Source organism: Microcaecilia unicolor, chromosome 6 (assembly GCF_901765095.1).
Source record: "Microcaecilia unicolor chromosome 6, aMicUni1.1, whole genome shotgun sequence".
In the NCBI taxonomy this organism is placed as follows: Eukaryota; Metazoa; Chordata; class Amphibia; order Gymnophiona; family Siphonopidae; genus Microcaecilia; species Microcaecilia unicolor.
Genome location: NC_044036.1, coordinates 318415794 through 318423089, shown reverse-complemented (window position 1 = coordinate 318423089; position 7296 = coordinate 318415794). Strand labels below are relative to the sequence as shown.

The 7296-nt window shown below is 42.6% G+C and overlaps 2 non-coding genes across 2 annotated transcripts; both read right to left on the bottom strand.

The window, feature by feature from the left end:
• Window positions 1–3957: 3957 nt before the first annotated feature.
• TRNAR-CCU lies at window positions 3958–4030 on the bottom strand. Its single transcript has one exon. It is a non-coding gene; the product is annotated as a tRNA-Arg (tRNA).
• A 492-nt stretch (window positions 4031–4522) lies between these two features.
• Window positions 4523–4595, bottom strand: TRNAR-UCG. Its single transcript has one exon. It is a non-coding gene; the product is annotated as a tRNA-Arg (tRNA).
• Window positions 4596–7296: the final 2701 nt, after the last annotated feature.

Genomic DNA, 7296 nt, shown 5'->3' with positions numbered 1-7296 from the left:
GCAGTATAAAATCTTCTGTACTTTTTTGGGATATTGCCAGGTATTTGTGACCTGGATTGGCCACTGTTGGAAACAGGATGCTGGGCTTGATGGACCTTTGTTCTGTCCCAGTGTGGCAATACTTATGTACTTATATAGGGTTGGGATTGTAGTTTGCATAAATTTCTTTTGACCTGTTACTCAGTGTGAACAAGTGCTTCATTGCAGCCTACAAATTCTAACATGTGAAGCATAGCAAATCTACCCAAGAACTCTGCAAAAATTAACATTTTTTGGTTGTTGAGTAAGAGGGAAATTCACTGGAGGCAGCGTATATAATTCTCCCCCTGCCAGCTAAAACGGTGCCAAGGAGTAGGGGGGGGGAGTTAATTCTTAAATAAATCTTTCCTACAGCCTTCTGACTGGCATTCTGTCTAGGGTGAAAGATGTATAGAAAATGTAAAAAAAAAATTGTACCCAACTTTTTTCTTGGGGACTAGACTTTCTTTTTTATTGGAGTTTGCTGCCAATAAATTTCACTCTGTCTCATCATTTGCAAATCCTGTGTGTAGCCAAATACTAATGATGCTATTGGCAGAAAACTGAATTAGTACCATTCTGATTACATCTAACGATACAGCTGGGGGAAATGGGATAATGGGATTAAAAGAAATGAATGGATGAGCTGCAGTTTGTCTCAACTGTAATGCTCTCAATCAGATTTATCATATATAACATTTATTTCATTTAACATTTGTAAGCACACTGAGCACCATATAAGAAATAAAATATCCCTGGTTGGAAATCAAAAGATATTTAGACCAACTACAGTATGCACACTTTGGAGGAGACGGCTCAAAGTCTTTCTGTATTTATTTTGGTTAATTATCATTCAAAGGTCCTCCAGTATGTTCACTCTCCAGTTCTTTTTAAATTCCAGCTTTGCCAGAAATCCTGACTCATCCAGAACAAGTGGTGCTTAGGCTTGTTTTTAATCCCTCACCTTCCTCCTATAATCCAGGCGTTCCTGGTAGAAACCAAGGATCCCCACACTTCCCTTCAGGGTCCAGAATATCACAAGCAGGTGGCTTTGAGCTTCCCTCAGGTGTTTGTGATGTCTGCTTCACAGTACCCCTAGTCCCTTCTAAACCAGAGAAGCCACCAGCTATGGAAGTTACACAGACAGCTTTCATGAGCATAAAATTGAAGCATCCACCTGGAAAAAAAAAAGCCCTACTTTTCTTTAAACTGTTTTCGCCTTCTAATGTTATCTCTATACAGCTGCAATATAGACCAAGCCAGAATTCCAGTTTAATTAAACTCTACAGTAGAATACAGCAAATGAAGTTTTACAGGAGTAGGAAATGGTTAAAATTTTGAAAATGATAAAAGACCAGAAAATTTTGAACAAAATGAATATTATTACAGACGATTAATATCGAGATTGTTGTTTTCCCAGAGTTCCGGGTATGACTCCTAAAGTTTTTTCCTCTGAAATGATTCCCTTAGTATATTAATTCAAAAGGAGTGAAGCCTGTGAAACTGGGATTACCTTAATCAGTGGGAATTGGATTACAGATTCAAGTGTTTGTATTGTTAAATAATTTCTGGTTTTAAAAGAGAAAAAAATGAAATCAGGTGTATTATTTCCACTAGTATGTTTCCAACGAAATTAATTGACTATACACCGTTTTGGGTTTGAAGAAGCCAACCAGACGATCAATGTGGAATAATGATTCAGATAAATAATAACTGGGGATAATCAGGTTAATACCACGTTTTCTTTGTTTACTGTTGTTTAATTGATCTCCTTGTCTTGTTTCACTCTCCCTATTTATTTTGTGCTCTAAGAAAGAGAAAGATTGTATATAATCCATTTATCTAGTTGAGATCGTGCCAAACGAATCTCATTGAATTCTTTGACTGGGTGATAGGAGAATTGAATCATGGACGTGCTATAGACGTAATCTACTTAGATTTCAGCAAAGCTTTTGACACGGTTCCCCACAGGAGGCTCTTGAATAAACTTGACAGGCTGAAAATAGGGCCCGTCGTGGTGAACTGGATTAGGAATTGGTTGATGGACAGACGCCAGAGGGTAGTGGTTAATGGAATTCACTCGGATGAAGGAAAGGTGAGTAGTGGAGTACCTCAGGGATCAGTGCAGGGGCCAATTCTGTTCAATATATTTGTGAGTGACATTGCCGAAGGGTTAGAAGGTAAAGTTTGCCTTTTTGCAGATGATACTAAGATTTGTAACAGAGTGGACGGCCGGGAGGGAGTTGAAAACATGAAAAAGGATCTGTGGAAGCTAGAAGAATGGTCTAAGGTTTGGCAATTAAAATTCAATGCAAAGAAATGCAAAGTGATGCACTTAGGGAGTAGAAATCCACGGGAGATGTATGTGTTAGGCGTTGAGAGTCTGATATGTACGGACAGGGAGAGGGATCGAGGTGATAGTATCTGAGGATCTGAAGGTGACGAAACAGTGTGACAAGGCGGTTGACATAGCTAGAAGGTTGCTAGGCTGTATAGAGAGAGAGGTGTGACCATCAGAAGAAAAGAGGTTTTAATGCCCCTGTATAAGTCGTTGGTGAAGCCCCACCTAGAGTATTGTGTTCAGTTTTGGAGGCCGTGTCTTGCTAAGGATGTAAAAAGAATTGAAGCGGTGCAAAGAAAAGCTACGAGAATGGTATGGGATTTGCGTTACAAGACGTATGAGGAGAGACTTGCTGACCTGAACATGTATACCCTGGAGGAAAGGACAAACAGGGTTGATATGATAAAGACGTTCAAATATTTGAAAGGTATTAATCTGCAAATGAACCTTTTCCGGAGATGGAAAGGCAGTAGAACTAGAGGACATGAAATGAGATTGAAGGGGGGCAGACTCAAGAAAAATGTCAGGAAGTATTTTTTTCATGGAGAGAGTGGTGGATACTTGGAATGCTCTCCTGTGGGAGGTGGTGGGATAAACATAAAGGAATCCTGTTCAGAAGGAATGGATCCTTAGAAGCGTAGCCGAGATTGGGTGGCGGAGCCGGTGTTGGGAGGCGGGGCTAGTGCTGAAAATAGCAGAAACAAATCAAAGTCAGGTATACACAAAAAGAAGCACATATGAGTTTATCTTGTTGGGCAGACTGGATGGACCGTGCAGGTCTTTTTCTGCCGTCATCTACTATGTTACTATGTACAGTCATCTCTGTATTACTGTTTGCAAGTGACCCTTGTAAAATTAAAAATTATAAATAAATGATTAAACTCTACAGTAGAAATAAGATTTTTTTTAAGTATATTGGGTTGCAAACCTCTAAGAGCGGGAGGTCGAGTTCGCTTTTCGATTTGCGGACCGCCAGAATGTAGTTTTTAATTCACTGTTGCGCTGCTTCACTGTCTTTACGGTAGCTGTTTTGTCATTATTAGCCTTTTTGCCTTGAATGGGGGGGGGGGGGGAGCATTTAAATAATGGATTTATGATCTTAAATTTTTGCACAGCATGAAAAAATATGTTTACAAATTGCAGTTCCACACAAACGGAAAACCATTGTTTCGCTGGCAGGTAAAAGAAGCCTGCCAATAAAACCTAGGGGCCTGGAGAAAGTTTGCAGACTGCACTAACAATTTGTTCTGTTCCAGGAAGAGTAACGTTGATGATGGGAAGGCACGTGTGCAGGGGCAGCCAATGAAGCTCAGAGCTCTGCAATTCCAAAGATAAAAATATAGCTTTTCCGAAATGTATTTAAAAAAAAAAAAAAAGGAAAATCTCCAAGCCCAGGACGTGACTTGTCAACGTGGATCACAGTTAAAACTGTTAGATTGTCATGGGAAGTGAATCTCTTCCAATCATATTAAATAATCAAGTATCCAACTAGAATTATATTAACTACAGCACTTTGGTTGGTGTGCGGGAGGATTGAGGAAGCTTGATTTAATTAATATGGTTTTGCTAAAAAACAACGAACGTTTAAAAATTATTTACACCCCAGATGGGACTCGAACCCACAATCCCTGGCTTAGGAGGCCAGTGCCTTATCCATTAGGCCACTGGGGCGCTGTGTAATAGTCCTTTCTTGTAGTCTGCTTAACCCTTGCATTACATTACTTCCGCTAATGCTATTTCACTTGTTTTTCATTCAAAAGTAAATAGGGTGCTAAGTACATTTGGACTCAGGCTCAGTCAAACTGAAATCTGGAAGTTTTTGACATAAATATATTATTGTTTATTGCTGTACTTAAAGTCAGTCGCTGCTTGTTCTGTGTTCGTTAACTAAAAGCACATATGCTATGATTAAATATTTCTTTAGCAAAGGAAGCAAGCATTTTATTTTTTCTGCCTTTTTGCCTCGCAAATATGGTAACGCTAAAAGTAAAAAATAAAGTCAATTATCCGGTCCGAGTGGTGAAACATTTCAGCAAAGCTCGTTTGTGTGTTAACAGCATTTAGGTATGGACTATTCACCCATTTGTGAAACGACAGTTCGTTTCTAAAGAGCTAACAGTATTTACTTGAGGTAAATTTTTTTTGTCACCACTTAAAAGTAAGCGACCACGAAGGGACTCGAACCCTCAATCTTCTGATCCGAAGTCAGACGCCTTATCCATTAGGCCACGCGGTCAAGTTAGAATGTTGAGTTATTAGACGTGAGTCACTATTTGCTTCTATTTCGTTGGTTGTGTACTGTTGTTTAAATTGATACGTATGTTATACCAAGACAGGTTACAAACCAAGATATTCCCAGTGGTACACCAAAAGAGTGGATGGAGCCATAATCCTCTAGTACCTCTAAGAGAGAGTACTGAAGAAAGAACAAAAAAATAAAAGCATAGGCTTATGTGGAATGCATTGGAGGTGGGAGTGCAAATTTAAAATGCACCCTCAGGCACTGGAGAGCTGTTGTACACCCTCCTGGAAACTATCCGCAAAGCTAATTGCCAACTGCATAACATTTGGAAAAATTCTTACACTGTGTAATTGAGTTCCATGGAATGCTAAAGAGGAAGCACCTAGTACTCCTTTTATTCAACTGTTTAAAAGGTTTGTTTGGTTGGTTGTTTTGGGGTTTTTTTTTTAATCCAGAATTAAGTACAAAGTCAGAAATTCAAAAAGATGAAATGGCCCCAGCGGTAATTGGAAGTTGGCATGCACTGCACGGTTAGGATCGGGTGGGGGGAAGAGGGGTTGGTGGTGGGGAGGCGGGGAATAGTGCTGGCCAGACTTATACGGTCTGTGCCAGAGCTGGTGGTGGAAGGCGGGGCTGGTGGTTGGGAGGAGGGGTTAGTGCTGGCCAGACTTATATGGTCTGTGCCCTGAAAAAGACAGGTACAAATCAAGGTAAGGTATACACATGAGTTTATCTTGTTGGGCAGACTGGATGGACCGTGCGGGTCTTTTTCTGCCGTCATCTACTATGTACTATGTTACTATTTATACCCCGCTCTTTCCTGCTCAATAGCAGGTTCAGTGCGGCTTACAAAGCATGGTACATAGTATCACAGAGATAATACAAAGTATGGTACATAGTATCATAGAGATAATACAAAGAATGGTACAAAGTATCATGGAGATAACATAGGTAAAAAGAGTGGACAATAGTACCATGTGGGTAGTACGTAAGCCTTACAGCTAAGTCAATGGGTGGCATTAAGGGTCCAGGCCATAAATAGGTGCATGCTAGTTTTAATTTTGCCGCACGTCCATTTCCCGGCCCATTAAAAAAAACCACCTTTTTTCCAGACGCAGTAAAGAAATAGCCCAGCGCACGTCCAAAACACGCACCCATACTACTGCAGGCCACTTTTTACCACACCTCCTTAAAAGGACCCCTTAGAGTGTGAGCTCACTAGGGACAGAGAAAACTACCTGCCAGTGGTGTAGCTTCGGGGGGGCCATGGGGGCCTGGGCCCCCCAAATTGGCTCTGGGGCCCCCGGTTTCAGCTAAAGCATTTGTCCCACGCTGGTCTCACATTGCCTGGTGCTCTGTCCTGTTTTCAGTCACTGTGCACACTCGTTTTAATGCAATTGAGCATGCGAGTACACAACGACTAAAAACAGAACAGGGTGCCACGCAATGTGAGACCAGCATGAGACAAATGCTTTAGCGGTACCTAAGCAGTGGCAGTGGAGGGGGGAGCAGAAGCGGCAGCAGGAGGGTGGCAGCGGGGAGGCGCCAGCGGCCGTGGGGGGGGGGGGGTGCAGAAGCAGTGGCAGGAGGGTGGTGGGGGGAGGTGGGCCAAAATATGCCCCCACACCCAGGGCCCTGCCCCCCCCCCTTGTCGAAGTCTGGCTACGCCCCTGGTACCTGCACATAATATATGTAAACCACTTTGCCTGTACCCACAGAAAGGCAGTAGTATATCAAATAAATTACCCTTTTATTAAACAGTGTTAAGCACTAAATAAATAGATGTTTGGTGGGGGGCAGAGAGTAGGCGTACCCAGTACTACTACTACTACTACTAACTAGCATTTCTAAAGCGCTACTAGGGTTACGCAGCGCTGTACAATTTAAACATAGAAGGACAGTCCCTGCTCAAAGAGCTTACAATCTAAAAGACAAGAAAACAATCTAAAGACAAGTGAACAATCTAGAGGACGAGTGAACAGTTAGTCTGATAGGGTGGATAGATTGGGGTATTTTATATATCTCGAGTGGTTAGGCGCCGAAGGCAGCATTGAAGAGGTGAGTTTTAAGCAGAGATTTGAAGATGGGTAGGGAGGGGGCATGGCGTATGGGTAAAGGAAGATTGTTCCAGGCATGGGGTGAGGCAAGGCAGAATGGGCGGAGTCTGGAGTTGGCAGTGGTGGAGAAGGGTACTGAGAGAAGGGCCTTGTCCTGTGAGCGGAGGTTACGGGCGGGAACATAGGGGGAGATGAGGGTGGAGAGGTAGTGAGGAGCCGCAGACTGAGTGCATTTGTAGGTAAGGAGGAGGAGCTTGAATTGTATGCGATAACTGATCGGAAGCCAGTGAAGTGATTTGAGGAGAGGGGTGATATGAGTATATCGGTTTTGGCGGAATATAAGACGTGCAGCAGCGTTCTGAACTGAATGAAGGGGGGATAGATGGCTGAGTGGGAGGCCGGTGAGGAGTAAGTTGCAGTAATCAAGGCGAGAGGTAATGAGAGCGTGGACGAGAGTTCTGGTGGTGTGCTCAGAGAGGAAAGGGCGAATTTTGCTGATGTTGAAGAGGAAGAAGCGACAGGTCTTGGCAGTCTGTTGGATATGCGCAGAGAAGGAGAGGGAGGAGTCGAAAATGACTCCGAGGTTGCGGGCAGATGGGACAGGGAGGATAAGGGTGTTATCAACAGAGATAGAGAGT